We start from the raw sequence: 15166 nt of genomic DNA, 5'->3' as shown, positions 1-15166 counted from the left end.
AGAACTCAGATTTTGCTGATCTCAGCTGCTCTGCACATCTGTGAGTGTTGTATGAATTATGCCCAAGCTCAAATTCCTCTGTGGTGTCTGTTCCAGGTAGTTCCTGGCTTTCTACCAACTGTCCCAGGGGAATAACTAAAACACACCTCATCACTCTGCCATCTTGCCCCTCCTGTACTTGCATATCTTTACTGAAAGATGGAAGTTTATGTGATGTGATGGGATGAATGCAGTTGGTGTATGGAAAGATCATGTTTTTCTGGGGCCCATGGTTTGGAATGTCACAGTTTAGATACATTATGTCCCCTGAGAAGCCATGTTTAATGCAATCTTGTGGGGGTTGATCTATTAATGTTGACTAAGTGGGAAAATATGGATTTGGTTGTTTCCATGGAGGTGTAACCTACCCTACTCTAGGTGATAACTTTAATTAGATTAATTCCATGAATGTGTGATCCCACCCATATAGCACCAGTCTTGATTAGTTTCCTGGAGCCATATAAGAGCTCAGAGAGAAGGAGCTCTGTCTACAGTTGAGAGAGACATTTTAGAGACAGCTGCTGACAGCAGACTTTGCTGATGCTTAGAGGATAGCAGCCCAGAGTTTGTACCAAGAAACTAAGACCAGGGACATTTTGGAGAACCCCACTTTAAGTGGAAAATGGGATCAAACACATGCCAACCACGTGTCTTCTAAGCAAACAGAGGTTTTACAGATGTCAGCAGCCTTTCTTCAGGGAAGGTAGGGAAGGTACACCCTTGTGAATACATTTGCATGGACACTGTTATGGCCTTAGAACTGGTAATCTACAGTTAAATAAACCCCCTTTATAAAAACCAATCCACTTCTGGTATTTTGCATAACAGCAGTATTAGCAAACTTGAATAGACTTTGTTACCAGAAAAGAGGGGTTTTCCTGACTTTGCAAATACCAAACATTTTGGAATGGCTTTTTACATAGATAAGTGGAAGGTTCTGAAAGAATTGTGAGGCATTTGATAGAAAAGGCCTAGATGGCTTCAAAGAAAATGATGGTAGGAATATAGACTCTGAAGATAACTCTGATGAGACTTTGAACAGAAATCTTGAATGTGATGTTGCATTCCAGCAGAAAAGTGAACCTTGTTTCAAAAGTGGCAAACAATTTAACAAGACTGAGGTCTGGTGTCAGATAGAAAGCAGAATTTAAAAGTGGCAACCTGGGATACATACCACAAGAGATCTTAAACTGCTTTTGTAAATGTAGACTGGTTTCCTCTTGCAGATTATAGTAAAATGCAGGAGGAGAGCAATACACTGAAAAAGTGAACTTTTTGCTACATAGAGAGCAGAAACTGAGAGCCTGAAATATTCTGGCTTCAGAAAGTTAGATCACAGAAGCTGCAGCCCTACATAAGGATTTAACCAAACATGGGACCCAACCACCATTTCAGTGCAATCCAGGATTGGAGATGTTGCTATCCAGATAAGCATTTGGAAAATCCTATTGTGTAATTGTTTTTTACCCTTGTATGCTTCATGCCCAGTCTACACTTTTTTTGTGAGAACTGTGTTACTGCAATCACTGTCAGTCTGCCCTGGAAAGAATATAGTTGGGACAAATTGAAGGAAAATATTCTTTAAGGAACTTCATGGAGGTTGAGTTCTGGAGTCAAGAAATCTCATGCAAGGTGGTGAGGAGGGTAACCAATTCATATGGAAAGGGTAAATGTGCCCAAGAATTAGTGTAGGTTTTCTACCTCAGTGCTCAGGAAATGCACTGCCACCTAAGATCTCAGAGAGGGGGAGCATATTCCACAGAGATTTGGGAGAAATTGGCCACCACCCCACTATTTGGAGAGGGCAGAATATTTGTCCTAGAGAGGCAGATTCCATGTTGCACCCTGATGTTTTTGGAAGGTGGGGTCATCTAGAAGGTGGTCTTTCCAGTGTATGGGTATGTTTGAGCACTCTTCCTTGTGTTTAGAGAAATAAGACTTTTGCATAAGTCCTTGGAATAGGTTGGACTCCTGTTCTTTCAAGCCCTATGGACACATCATTACTTAAATTATTCTCAGGCTTTGCAATCCAATGAAGATTTCCCTGAGGGTTTTAGAAATTGTTTTGGTCTTGTGGACCCTGTTTTCCTTTCAGTTTCTCCATATGGTAATAGGAACCTTTATGCTATGGGTGTTCCTCCTTTTTATATTGGCAGCAGATAACTTGTTCTAAGTTTCACAGGTCCATAGCTAAAGGGGAATTTTGCTTTAGGACATGACATCTGTGACTGATTTTGATGAGATCTTGTACTTACCTATTGTTACTGAAAGGATTTAAGTTTCTGTGATGTGATGGGATGAATGTACTTTATGTATGGAAAGTTCATGCTTTTCTTGGTTCCAGGGTGTGGAATGTGCCAGTGTGGATATAATATGTTCCCCAAAAAAGCTACGTTTAATGCAATTTTGTGGGGGCTGATGTATTAGTGTTGGTTTAGTGGGAAATTTTGGATTTGGTTGTTTCCATGGAAATGTGACTCAGCAAAATCTAGGTGATAACCCTGTTCAGATTATTTCCATAGAGGTATGTCCCAACCCATATAGCACAGGTCTTGAATAGCTTACTGGAGCTCTATAAGAACTAAGAAAGAAGGATCTCAGTGCTATAGTTGAGAGAGTCATTTTCAAGACAACCACTGAAAACAGATTTTTCTGATGCTTCAGAGATGTTAGCCCAGAGTTTGCCATGTGAAGCTAAGCCAAGAGACATTTTGGAGAATGCCATTTTGAAATGCAACCTGGGAGTAAGCAGGTGCCATCCACATGCCTTCAGAGGTAAAAGAGTTTTCCCAATGATAGCAGCCTTTTTTCAGTGAAGGTACCCCCTTGTTGATGTCCTTGCATGGGTACATTTTTAACTTTTGAACTAGAAATTTGTCACCAAATTAACCTCATTTATAAAAGCCAATCCATTTCTGGTATTTGGCATAATGGCAGCATTAGCAAACAGAAGAAAAGAATTTGATTGCTTTTCTTTCCCAATTTAATTTGAATTCTGGTGACTATTGGGGAGAATTTTTGCCCAGATGATCAGCCCTCCCTTTTTTCATAAATTAAAATTTAGGCAGAAGATCATCATTTAATCTGACTTGGGTGTTTTTGGCAGACATTCTGAGGGTAAGTTAGGAGGTTGTAACTTGATATTTCTCTGTATTTGCAATGTATCCCTAGTAGTCTAAATGAATCTTGCCAGATCTTAACATTCAACATTTTAATTTTTCTGCATTTAGGCCAATAGGGGAAAGAGACCATAGATAGGTAGTTGGATGGAGATATACATTGATAGATTGTTTTCATACTGGCAAATTGGTAAGTTGCCTGAAGGAGTAATAGGATAGTAATTAAGTGGAAGATGGAGGGCAAAGCTAACTTTGGTTGTTGTTCATTTAAGGAATTTCTGAGGAATTTTCATTTAAACTAAAATTGAATAGAGATCAGTGTAGTATGAGAAGGTATGCTTGTGGATTGAAGGGGAAATGTAAGGTGAAAATAGTTCTCAGTAGAGATTATAGCAATATTTAATTTGGCTTGGTGATTTCAAGAGGACATGTAAAAGATGAATCACTGAAAGCCTGTTGGAGAATTTAACAAAGATTAGAGACAGAGGAAGGAGTAATATTTATATTTTGGCCATTAAGAAAATTATATCTTGTGATATATTTCATTTTAGGTACACACAATTAAGCAAGTAGCCTTGATACCTCTGAAATGGAATCCAGAAAAGTGTTTTCTGACTTTCAGTTTAGAAATATCAATGGAAGAAATTAACAAAATTGAATAAATGTGAGAACAGATCAGTACAGCACATCAAATGAGGAGAGAAGGGGATTAGGATTTAGTTTCAAGATGGGATTTAGTGTTCTTTGAGGAGTTCTTTGCAGCAGACATGGGGAAGTTTGTAGAGTAGTTTGAATACAATCAGGAGTGTGATATCAGAGAAAGAAAGGAAAAAGGAAGTTCTAAAAAAGATATTTTGGTCCAGTAATTTTGTTCCAAGTAAGTATTTATTTATGGGTATATCATTAGTGATTAGTGAGGACACCAGCCTTGATTTTTGTGTGTCCAAGAGTGAGGTGAATGTGAGGCCATGATAGGTGCACTTTCAGTTTGTCAAGGGAAGATCTGGAGACTTAGAACTTGAAAGAAAATTCATACACAGATTTGCCTTATTTTTATTTTTTTTCAAAATGGAAGAGTCCAAAATGAGCTTAAATGAGATTGTGAAGAGAGCAAGAGTTTTTTGATAAAGGCAATTTAATTTATAATCAATAATATAGTGCAAAACAGAACATGAGATTGAGATCATTTGGAGACATTGGACTTGGCCAGAGGTACCATGACTTTTCTATTTAATACGAGAGATGGTGTAACTAATAATGTGCATGCATTCAGGGATATTTGAAAATATTATGGTATTATAGTGTAAGTTGGCAAATTACATTTTCCATCTGCTTAGGAGGAGGTAATTTCATCTGTTAAAAATGAGAGTAAATGGTAGAGTACATGAGAGTCAAAAGGCATGGAGAAGGTTTGGAGTAGTTACGGAGTATGCAGGAATGATCTAATTAGCAAGACATAGTACAGTTCCCAGGTATATTTGAAAACCTCTAGAACTTGTGAATCTGTGCTTATTCTTGGATCAATATCTTACTCATGTGTTGTGTAAGATGTAGTCATGGATAATTACAGGTATTTGAAGTCATTGAATTTTGAGGTTTTGGTTGGAAAATGTTGTAAACAGTCAGAGGGACACAATGTTTGCCTTGGTAGCATGTGTTGAAATTACAAACTCTGGAGTAAACTTAGAAGTAAAAATGAGAGTTAGCAAGTGATGTTTGTTGAGAGGGGCCAGTGCAGTATCCATTTCCATGTAGTATAAGAATCTGGGTATAGGGAGTATTTCTGTGGAGAAACTAGGAGAGCAGATTGTAGCCCCAGAGTGGGAACACTGATGTTTGATGTGAGAGGGACATTTCATGTAAAAACTTGTGAGTGATGTGCAAAACTCCAGGAATTTATGCTTGGGGAAAAGCAGAGAAAAATTCTAATTCTAGCTGTGTAATTTTCTACCATGTAATTTTGTCATAATATTAAAATTTTCTGAAATTTCTGAATCTGTGATCATGCCATTTGTTAACTTTGTAAATAAACTGTAAATAGAATTGTTATGAAGATTAAATAAAGAAATAACAGTTAACCATCAATAGAATCACACATAATACATATTTTTTCTCTTTTTTTCTGGGCCTTGGATACAAATTGGTAAATTAAGGCTACCATTGTTTATGACAAATTATCACCATTTGTCCATGAAATACATTCATAATGGTGTTTTAGGGAAAAATTTACTGGTTATAAAGTTTAATGCTTTCACACACACACACAAACACATACACATGTAAACACACATACCACATATAAAGAGAGAAAGACAAATGCAGAGATGTTTCCACAAATGGAGATTAATATGGGGCAGTACTGCATCAATCATTTTATGAAATTATAAAATGGAGCAATGAGATCTTGCCAAACCCATTCATTCTATATTTCCTGAGCCTCCTCACTTCTGAGGACTGTGGGTGATGACATTAATATTATGACCATGTGTTCCTCTTACTTCCTTATAAAGGGGATTTGAAGAATTGATTTGCTATATGGACATCAATGATACCTTCAAACAAAGGTAGTATTTGAATTTATTAACCTCATCCTGAAATCATTTTGAAGTTGAATGATATTTTTTTTTTAAAAAAACTTACTAAGATTTATTCACATACCATACAATAATAGAAAGTATATAATCAATTGATCACACTACCATAATATAGTTGTTTATTTATCACCCTGATCAATTTTTTTAACATTTTTCTTGTACCAGAAAAAGTGAAAACAAGAATAAATAAAACAAGAGTAAAAGCAGAACACTCCAATTTTCTCTCCCATTCTTTATTTTTTTTTGCCCCCATTTTCCTACTCATCCATCCATACACTGGACAGAGAGGAGTGTGATCCACAAGGCTTTCCCAATCACATTGTCACCCCTCATAAGCTACATTGTTATACAAACATCTTCAGGATTGAAGAGTTTCAGGTTGTAATTTGATAGTTTCAGGTATTTACTGCTAGCTATTTGAATTCATTAAAACTAAAAAGGGTTATCTACGTTGTGCATGAGTCCCCACCAGAGTGACCTCAGCTACTTTTGGTATCTCTCAGTAACTGAAACTTATTTCATTTCATTTCACATCCCCTTTTGGTCAAGAAGATGTTCTCCATCCCACAATGCTGGGTATAGTTTCCTCCCCAGGAGTCAATTTCCATGTTGCCAGGGAGATGTATACCCCTGTATGTCAGATCCCACATAGGAAGGAGGGCAGTGATTTAACCTGCCAAGTTGGCTTAGCTAGAGAGAGAGAGCCACATCTGAGCAACAAAGAGGAATTCAGGACACCCTTAGGCACAGCTATAAGCAGGTCTATCCTCTCCTTTTCAGTCACAGTCTTCCCAAGGGCAAGTCCTGTGATAGAGGTCTTGGCACATCAAACTGCCAGTCCCCAATGTCTATGAGCACATCAGCAATCTTCAAGGTGGGGAAGCCCAACACCCCTGCATTCTCCCCCAGCTCCTCAGGGGGCTCTGCATATTTTTTTCATTGTTTTTTTTTTTAAATTAACTATTAACTGTATCAAAAATTTTTTAAAACATACAATAAAAAACATTTAAAACCAACCAAAACAAGGGAATCAGAAAAAAACAACTAACCTAATATAACTACTTTACTTCCAACATGTTAATATTCTACCCCAAGAAAATATACTGACTATAACCTAGTAAAGGAATAAGACATATAATCTAAGATGGCAATATTTCCATAAACTTGTTCCTACAATACCCACAGAAACTGACAAACATTTATCATTCCTGGGCATTCCCAGAATGGTAAATTTACCCAAAATAACTTATCTGTTCTTATTAGGTTATCATTACCCATTTACTAATTGTTGTCTATCATTAGGTCCTCTACATTCTACATTATAAACCATTTGTTTTATATTTCTCAATGTTCACATTAGTGGTAGCATATAATATTTGTCTTTTTTGTCTCTGGCTTATTTCACTCTCAATCATGTCTTCAAGGTTCATCCATGTTGTCATATGATTCATGACATTGTTCTTTCTTACTGCTATGGGGTATTCCATCATGTGTATATACCATATTTTATTTACCCACTCATCTATTGAAGGACATTTGGGTTGTTTTCATCTCTTGACAATTGTGAATAATGCTGCTATGAACATTGGCATGCAGATATTGGTTCATGTTACTAATTTCAGATCTTGCAGGTATATACTGAGAAGTGTAATTGTTTGATTGAAGGGTAACTCTATATTGAGTTTTCTGAGGAACTGCCAGATTGTTTTCCAGAGTAGCTGATCCATTATACTGTCCCACAAACAATGAATAAGAATTCCAATTTCTCCACATCCTCTCCAGCATTTGTAGTTACCTGTTTGTTTAATGGCAGACTTTCTAATTGTGTGTGAGATGGTATCTCATTGTGGTCTTAATTTGCATCTTTCTGATAGCTAGTGAACCTGAACATTTTTTCATGTGTTTCTTTTTATCCACCCTATCACTTTCAAATTCTTTGTGTTCTCATGTCTAAGGTGAGTCTTTTGTATGTAACATATTGGTGATTCATATTTTTGATCAATTTTGCCAATCTATATTTTTTTAATTGGGGAGTTTAATCCATTTACATTCAACATTATTACTGTGAAGGCACTTCTTGAATCAGCCATCCTCTCCTTTGGCTTATGTTGTCAGATATATTTTTTCCTCTCACACTTAATGTACCCATAATGAATCTCTTTATACTGAAACTTTCTCCATTATCTCTCTCTCCTTTCTTTGTTTCTCTGTCAGTAGTATATCAGGTAGGGCAGGTCTCTTGTTAGCAAATTCCCTCAGCATTTTTTGTCTGTCAAAAGTTTAAGCTCTCCCTCAAATTTGAAAGAGGGCTCTTCTGGGTAAAGAATTTTTGGTTGGCAATTTTTCTCTCTCGGAGTTTTAAATATGTCATGCCACTGCCTTCTCACCTCCATGGTGCTCACTAAGTGGATCACTACTTAGTCTTATGCTGTTTCCTTTGTAAATGGTGAATTGCTTTTCTCTTACTGCTTTCAGAACTTGTTCCTTCTCTTCAGTAATTAACAATCTGATCAGAATGTCTGGGAGTGGGTTTATTTGGATTTATTCCGTTTGGAATTTGCTGGGCATCTGTGATTTGTGTATTTATGTTGCTTAGAAGCTTTGGGATGTTTACCCCCAAAATTTCTTTGAATAAACTTTCCAGACCTTTACCCTTCTCTTCCCCTTCTGGGAAACCAATGACTATTATATTTAGATTTTTTATATTATCTTTCACATCTCTTAGGTCCATTTCAATTTTTTCAATTTTTCCCCATTCTTTCTTTTGTTCTTTCACTTTCCATTCTGTCTTCTTTGAAGTCACTGATTTGCTGTTCAGCTTCCTCTAGTCTTTTTCTGTGAGTATCCAGAATCTTTTTAATTTGGTCAACAGTTTCTTTTATTTCCATTCAATTATCTTTTTATTTATTTACTCTTGCAATCTCTTCTTTATGCTCTTCTAGGATCTTCTTCTTGTCCTTTATATCCTGTGCCATGCTCTTATTGTTTGTGTTTAGTTCTTTGTTAATTGCTCCAAGTACTGTGTCTCCCCAGATCTTTTGAGTTGAGTGTGTGGGTTTGGGTTATCTGTATCATATGCTTTACATGATTTAAAATTTTCTATTTTTTTTTTTTTTTTTTGGCCTCTTGGCATTTGCTGAACTTGATAGGGTTATTTTAGGATATGTAGGCTTATGCAAACACTTATTCCTAATTTGCCAGATCTAAAGCTCGGTGGCAAACCCTTTCTCTAACTAACCAGCACATGGCATCCATGAGCCACTTATTCCCCTCAAGCCAGTTTTCTCCAAATTTGTCTTTGTGGTGAGTGGGGGTCTGAATTTTATGGGAGTCCAATTGGTGTACCAACTTTGCATGTGTAGTTGGTGCTACCCACCCTGAATGTGGGGCATGGGTCTGAGTTGTTAGGGAGGGAGGGCAGCTTTAATAATTAAACCTCCCAAGCGTTCCTTGAGATTTAAAGCTGTTGTAAGAGTTTAAACCTGCAATTGAGTCTCACCACAGTTTGGCTCCACCACTGACCTAGAAGTCCTTTGTATTGGTGTATGGTCCCTGGGACTTCTGAGTGGGTCCCTCTTCCAAGCCATGCCCTCCCAGGGCCTCTGCTGAAGGAAGATTGTGCTATATCACAAGTGAACACCAACCCCCAAGGGAAGTCCTGGGCCACAGGGCCATGTAAGTGTTTTCCCAACCTCCTGAAAGGATGGCTGTATGTGGCATGTTAATTTCCTCCTTTTTGCACACCTCTGCCTTCCTAGCTCTAGGATACTTAGCTGCAGGTGTGCAAAAGTCTATCACCCATGCCAGATATTGTGGCATGCACATGTGTTGCTTGAAACACTGCCCATTGTGCCAGGATTTTTGGCACAGCTCTGGGCTGTACTGTTGGCACCAGACAGGAGTGTTCCCAGCCAGCTGTCCAGATGGCTGTATGGAGTGTGTTTATTTTCCCCTTTTTGCTAACCTCTGTCTTCCTAGCTCTGAGACAATTAATAGTGAGTGCCTGAAAAGATATTGTCCACCCCAGATATTGATGCATGCCCACAGGTTGTGGGGATGTAGTTCCTTCCACACTTCACTGTTCAGTTCTTGCTGCCATATCTGCAGCTACTTTTGGGTTTCTAAAACTAGTACAACTCCAAATGACAACCCCAGTTTCTTGAGACTGCACCATGACTGCTGGGTATTCAACAGGCTCACTCACATTTTTCAGAATGCAGATTCCCAATTTTACAAAGTGCATGGTCTCTGTGGATTTAGAAAACCTTGTCCAGCTGGTGCATCACTGAAACTGGTGTTCTGGGTCACTTTCTTTTATCTAGGATTTTTCATGGAGATGCTTTTGCCATGTCTCTCCTAACTGCCATCTTCCAGAAGCCTCCCTGGATTGGCTTTTATAAATGGGATTCATTAGGTTCCAAATTTACAGCTCTAAGGCCACCAAAGTATCCAAACTAAAGCATCAAAAAGAGGATACCTGCACCAAGGAAAGGTGCATGGTATCCAGAACACCTGTCAGCTGGAAAGGCACATGGTTGGAGTCTGCTCTTCCTTTGCTCCTTGGTTCTGGTTCCAGAATATCTTTTTCCAAAATGTCTCTGGGCTTCTGTCTCTTGTAGTTTCTTTCTCTAAACTCCTGTGCATCCTTGCTTGCTCTTCCAGGGCATTTCTCTCTAAGCATCTGGGAGTGCTCTCTTAGCATCTTTGGTACAAACTCTGTGCTTCATCTCTCAGTGTATTTGCATCTCCATCAACTCAAGTTCCTGGGTCTGAGCTATCTAAAGGACTGTAGTGATCTAATTAAGACCTACCCTGAATGGATGTGGTCACACCTCCAGGGAAAAAAATAAAAAATCTCACCCAACAGGACTGGATTAAAGATTGTGGCTCTTCTGGGGTCTAAAACAGTTTCAGTCCTGCACAGATCCACCAGGGAAAGTTCTGAAAATCAGTGTCAAGGGGGTTGAAAGAGTGGTCTTTCCAGAACCCCAAGGAGATGATCCAAGATGATTTACAGCAAGGACATACAAAAGGCCAGGGAAGGATAGAGCAAGGATGGAGTGAGGGTCCAGAGAACATGGATAGGTCTTGGAGGACCTATGCTAGAGCATAAATGAAAAATACATAAATCTGAGAATTTGCACAATATTTATGTGCATGAGAAGACCAAAATCCACCTGCAGTATGTGTTAGATACCTATTTTTTACTAATCTAATTTGAATTTATTTCATTAGTAAACCCCAATTTTTTCTTTTTCCATTTCCCATTTGTATTTTTTCTTCTATTAATCCTTTCTTTATATCATTATCCCATTTTTCTATTGCAGATTATCATTTTTCCCTCATTGATTTAAAAGAACACTTTAGTCCTCTGCTGTCTCTGCTGTCACCTCCTCCACCAGAGCAATTCACTGCTGTGTGGGGAGAGTGAGGCAGGGCTGCTCGGGCCACCATGGGGCCTGACTCAGTGAATGAGGTCAAGACAATTGAGCTCATGTTGTCAGAGTGTATTTTTGGCATTTTGTTGAAGAAAACTGGATACCATAAACAGAAAGAATCTTGGAAGATGCTTGACTGCTGTCTTTTCTCAGACTAGTCTGAAAGAGAATACACCCATTCATTATGGATTTGTGGATCTGAAGTACAAAATATTTTACAGATAATTAATGGAACATCATCTGTGATCATCTCCAGAAAGAGGCCATCAGATGGAAACTATCAAAAAGAAAAAAGACTTGTGTATTAAATATTTTGACCAGTGCTCTGAATCAGATCAGTTAGAATTTGTGGAACATTTTATTTCATGATTGTGTCACTATCAGCATGGACATATTAACTCTTACCTGAAGCCCATGTTGCAGCAAGACTTTATTACTGTCTTACCAGAGCAAGGCTTAGATCACATAGCAGAAAACATTCATTCCTACCTGGATTACAGGTCTCTGTGTGCAGCAAAGCTGGTTTGTAAGGAATGGCAATGAGTGATCTCAGAAGGAATGCTTTGGAAGAAGATGATTGAATGAATTTTACACACAGATCCTCTATGGAAGGGACTTTTGGAAAAAGGAGGATGGGATCAGTACCTGTTTAGAAACAGACTCACAGAAGGCCCTCCCAATTCATTTTGTAGGTCATTATACCCAAAGATTATCCAGGATATAGAGACTATAGAATGTAACTGGTGGTGTGGATGACACAACTTGCAGAGGATTCAGTGCCACTCTGAAAATAATAAAGGTGTCTACTGTTTACAGTATGGTGATGAAAAAATTATCAGTGGCCTATGAGATAATTCTATGAAGATTTGGGATAAAACCAGCTTGGAATGTTTGAAAGTGTTAATGGGACATACAGGCTCTGTCCTTTGTCTCCAGTATGATAAACATGTCATTATAACTGGCTTTTTAGTCTCTACAGTAAGAGTCTAGGATGTGAACACAGGTGAAGTTCTGAATACACTGATCCACCACAATGAGGCTGTATTGCACTTACACTTTAGCAATGAACTCATGGTGACCTGTTCCAAGGACCACTCTATCACCATGTGAACATGGTTTCTGCCACTGATATCACTTTATGCAATGTCCTGGTTGGCCACCACACTACTGTCAATGTGGTAGACTTTGATGATAAGTACATATGTGCCTCTGGTGACAGAACCATCAAAGTGTGAGACATGAGTACCTGTGAATTTGTTTGTGCTGTGAATGGGCACAAGTGAGGCATTGCCTACCTCCTGTACGGGGATCAAATAGTTGTTAATGGATCATCAGATAATACCATTAGGCTATGGGATATCAAAAGTGGCAGCTGTTTAAGAGTCCTAGAGGGACATTTAGAGCTGGTCCACTGCATCCACTTTGATAACAAGAGGATTGTCATCAGGGCCTATGATGGGAAAATTAAAGTTTGGAAATTGCAAGCTGCTCTTGACCACTGCACACCAGCAAGCACTTTTTGGTCATGTGTTTCAGCTTCAGTTTGATGAGTTTCACATCATCAGCAGTTCCCATGATGACACTATTTTGATTCAGGATTTCTTATATGTGCCTCCCAGTGCCCAGAAGGAGATGCACTCTCCCTCCAAAACATACACTTACACCTCCAGATAACAGTCTATACTTTTACCCAGTTCAGGGATTCCTAGTCTTGAACTACTGGCTACATGGCTACCAAATGCCTAAGGGAGTTCATTCACAGCTGAGTTAAGAAGTTGTAATTAGTTCTAGATGCTGGGTAGATGCAAAGCAAACTAACTCTTCAAATGAGATACCTATTTTTGAATCATGGAGAGATTGAAAGACTTTGAGCAGCATGGAATAATTAACACATGAAACACAATGGTTTTTATATTATTATTTATAGGATATCTGTAGTCACATTTTCATTACTAGCAACATAAGCCATAGCCTTCTTATATATGAGTTTAGGAGATGAGGGCTTTCCCCTGTTTCTCTTAGAGTAGACTACATGTTTCTAGTGGTGAACTGGGGGGGGGGTATTTCCAGGTGAAGGATGGGTATATGGGATAGGACAAGTTTTGATTCTCATGGCTTCTTGCTCCATCCTTAGCTTGGATGCTTAGTGTTTGGACTGAGAGTGAAAACCCAGAGGAAGACAGTTGGTGGCAGAACTACTGACAATGAAACCAGTGGTGAGTAGGTAATTGCTATTTCTACTGAAATTTAACCCTTTCCAAGATATGCAGATTTCCCATACTGGTCTGACACATTCTAAGTACATTCATGGGATACTCATATATTTGAGATCCAATGTGTATACACAGGACTCTGCTATAATTATGGTGGGCAAGGGAGTGGGTAAGAAATAATCTTCTCTCCCCCATTTACAGTAATTTGTCCAGCCTCTGTTAAAGCTGTGTATTCACAGAAAAGATATGAGAAGATTTATTTTCTTCATGCATCCTATGGCCTCAGTGTGAAAGTAATTCACTCATTCACTATTTTAGTGGTAGTGCTGTGCTTAGGATTGTGGTGAACATAAGGGATAGAGATGAGAAATTGTACAACTTAGCCCAATAGGGAGGCAGATAGTTCATAAGGTGAGCTCAATGAGTCAAATGTTAATGAATGCTGGGGTCAGGACTATGTCATGTTCAGGAGAGCACAAGAAAGAGGACAGTAAATGCAATTAAAAAGAATGTATTTATTTTGTCCAATACTTCTTATAGTTTTGAGAGAATATTTTCACATTTTGAAAAGATGTTTGACATTCTCATTACCATCTTGTCCCCAGTTAACCATTTTCTCTCTTTAAAAAAAAAACGTGTACAACTTTGTAAGTGGAAGAAATGAACAGGTAATATTGTTTCCTTATTTTAAGCTGTGCCCACAGGAGGGGTATTGTATATATAGTAAAATTTTAGGGCCAGTGAAAATATTTGAAGATCTATCAAGAGAACAGTACAAATAAGTCTATTTGTCACTGAACAGAATCAAGATGAGTATACAAGAGACACAATGTAAGCTCCAGTTTGGAGGTCCAGGTGATTATTGAGTATTCTACCCTAGGAAGAGTCACCCTAGGAATGTCCTTTAGTATAGTAGTCTCAGGGGGCCCTGGTTTTTCCTACTAAACAGCTTACCCTCATGTCTCATAATAAAAACCTGCATTTTTTAGAGGTAAAAGAGAAATAATACTCTTCTGAAGTTCTGTATAAAACTGTACACCTCTGCAGAGTTATGTACTTTGTTTCAGTTAGATCTTCCATTTTAATGAATAATAGATTTATCACTTTTACTTAACAAGTGTTAGTTACATAGGAATCATCATCTCATTGGATTTTTCAAAACTTGTTGCATTTTGTTAAACCATTTCCTAAACAAGGAAACTGAGGTCATTGCAGATGCCTCAAATTGGTGAAGTTGGATTTTAAATTTATATCTGAATGCACATCAGGTACTACATAATCAGAGATTGCAAGAATAATATGTGAAAAAGTAGTTAATTTCTCCAAGACCCTAGGGAGAGAGGGTTGTCTTGTGGAGCCAGTGAGAAACATGAACAGCCCTGGTTCTGTGTGGGCAGCACATAGCTGAGCAAAAGGGACCCTTGGTATTTTGCTTTTAATATGGACTAAAAGTATAAGTTAGTACATTTTCCACAGGAGTCAGTGATTAGTTTAAAGCAAAAACCTGTGAAGAGGGAAGGGTACAAAGGGACCCAGGTTTGTGGGGATGGTTACCTTACAATTTGGGACCACTTTTGTGTTCTGGGTGAAGCATGTCGGTGATGAGGCAGATGACCAAAGATTTAGGTTTAAAACCTGGGGAGTTATGTCTGCAGGGATGGAAAATTCTTAGCTTGCCCAAAAGTCCATGTTGAGGCAAGTGTCTTGGCCAAAATAAGATGGATTCTGAGGTATAACACAAAATATCCCTTATGATGAGTCTG

General features: G+C 38.3%; 1 pseudogene; it reads left to right on the top strand.

Moving 5' to 3' along the window:
* Positions 1-11204: 11204 nt before the first annotated feature.
* On the top strand, positions 11205-12864 carry LOC119530840 (annotated as a pseudogene).
* Positions 12865-15166: the final 2302 nt, after the last annotated feature.

This window comes from Choloepus didactylus, chromosome 4 (genome assembly GCF_015220235.1).
Source record: "Choloepus didactylus isolate mChoDid1 chromosome 4, mChoDid1.pri, whole genome shotgun sequence".
NCBI classification, from domain to species: domain Eukaryota; kingdom Metazoa; phylum Chordata; class Mammalia; order Pilosa; family Megalonychidae; genus Choloepus; species Choloepus didactylus.
The sequence above is the reverse complement of the archived record's forward strand: the minus strand, read 5'-3'. Positions and strand labels throughout refer to the sequence as shown.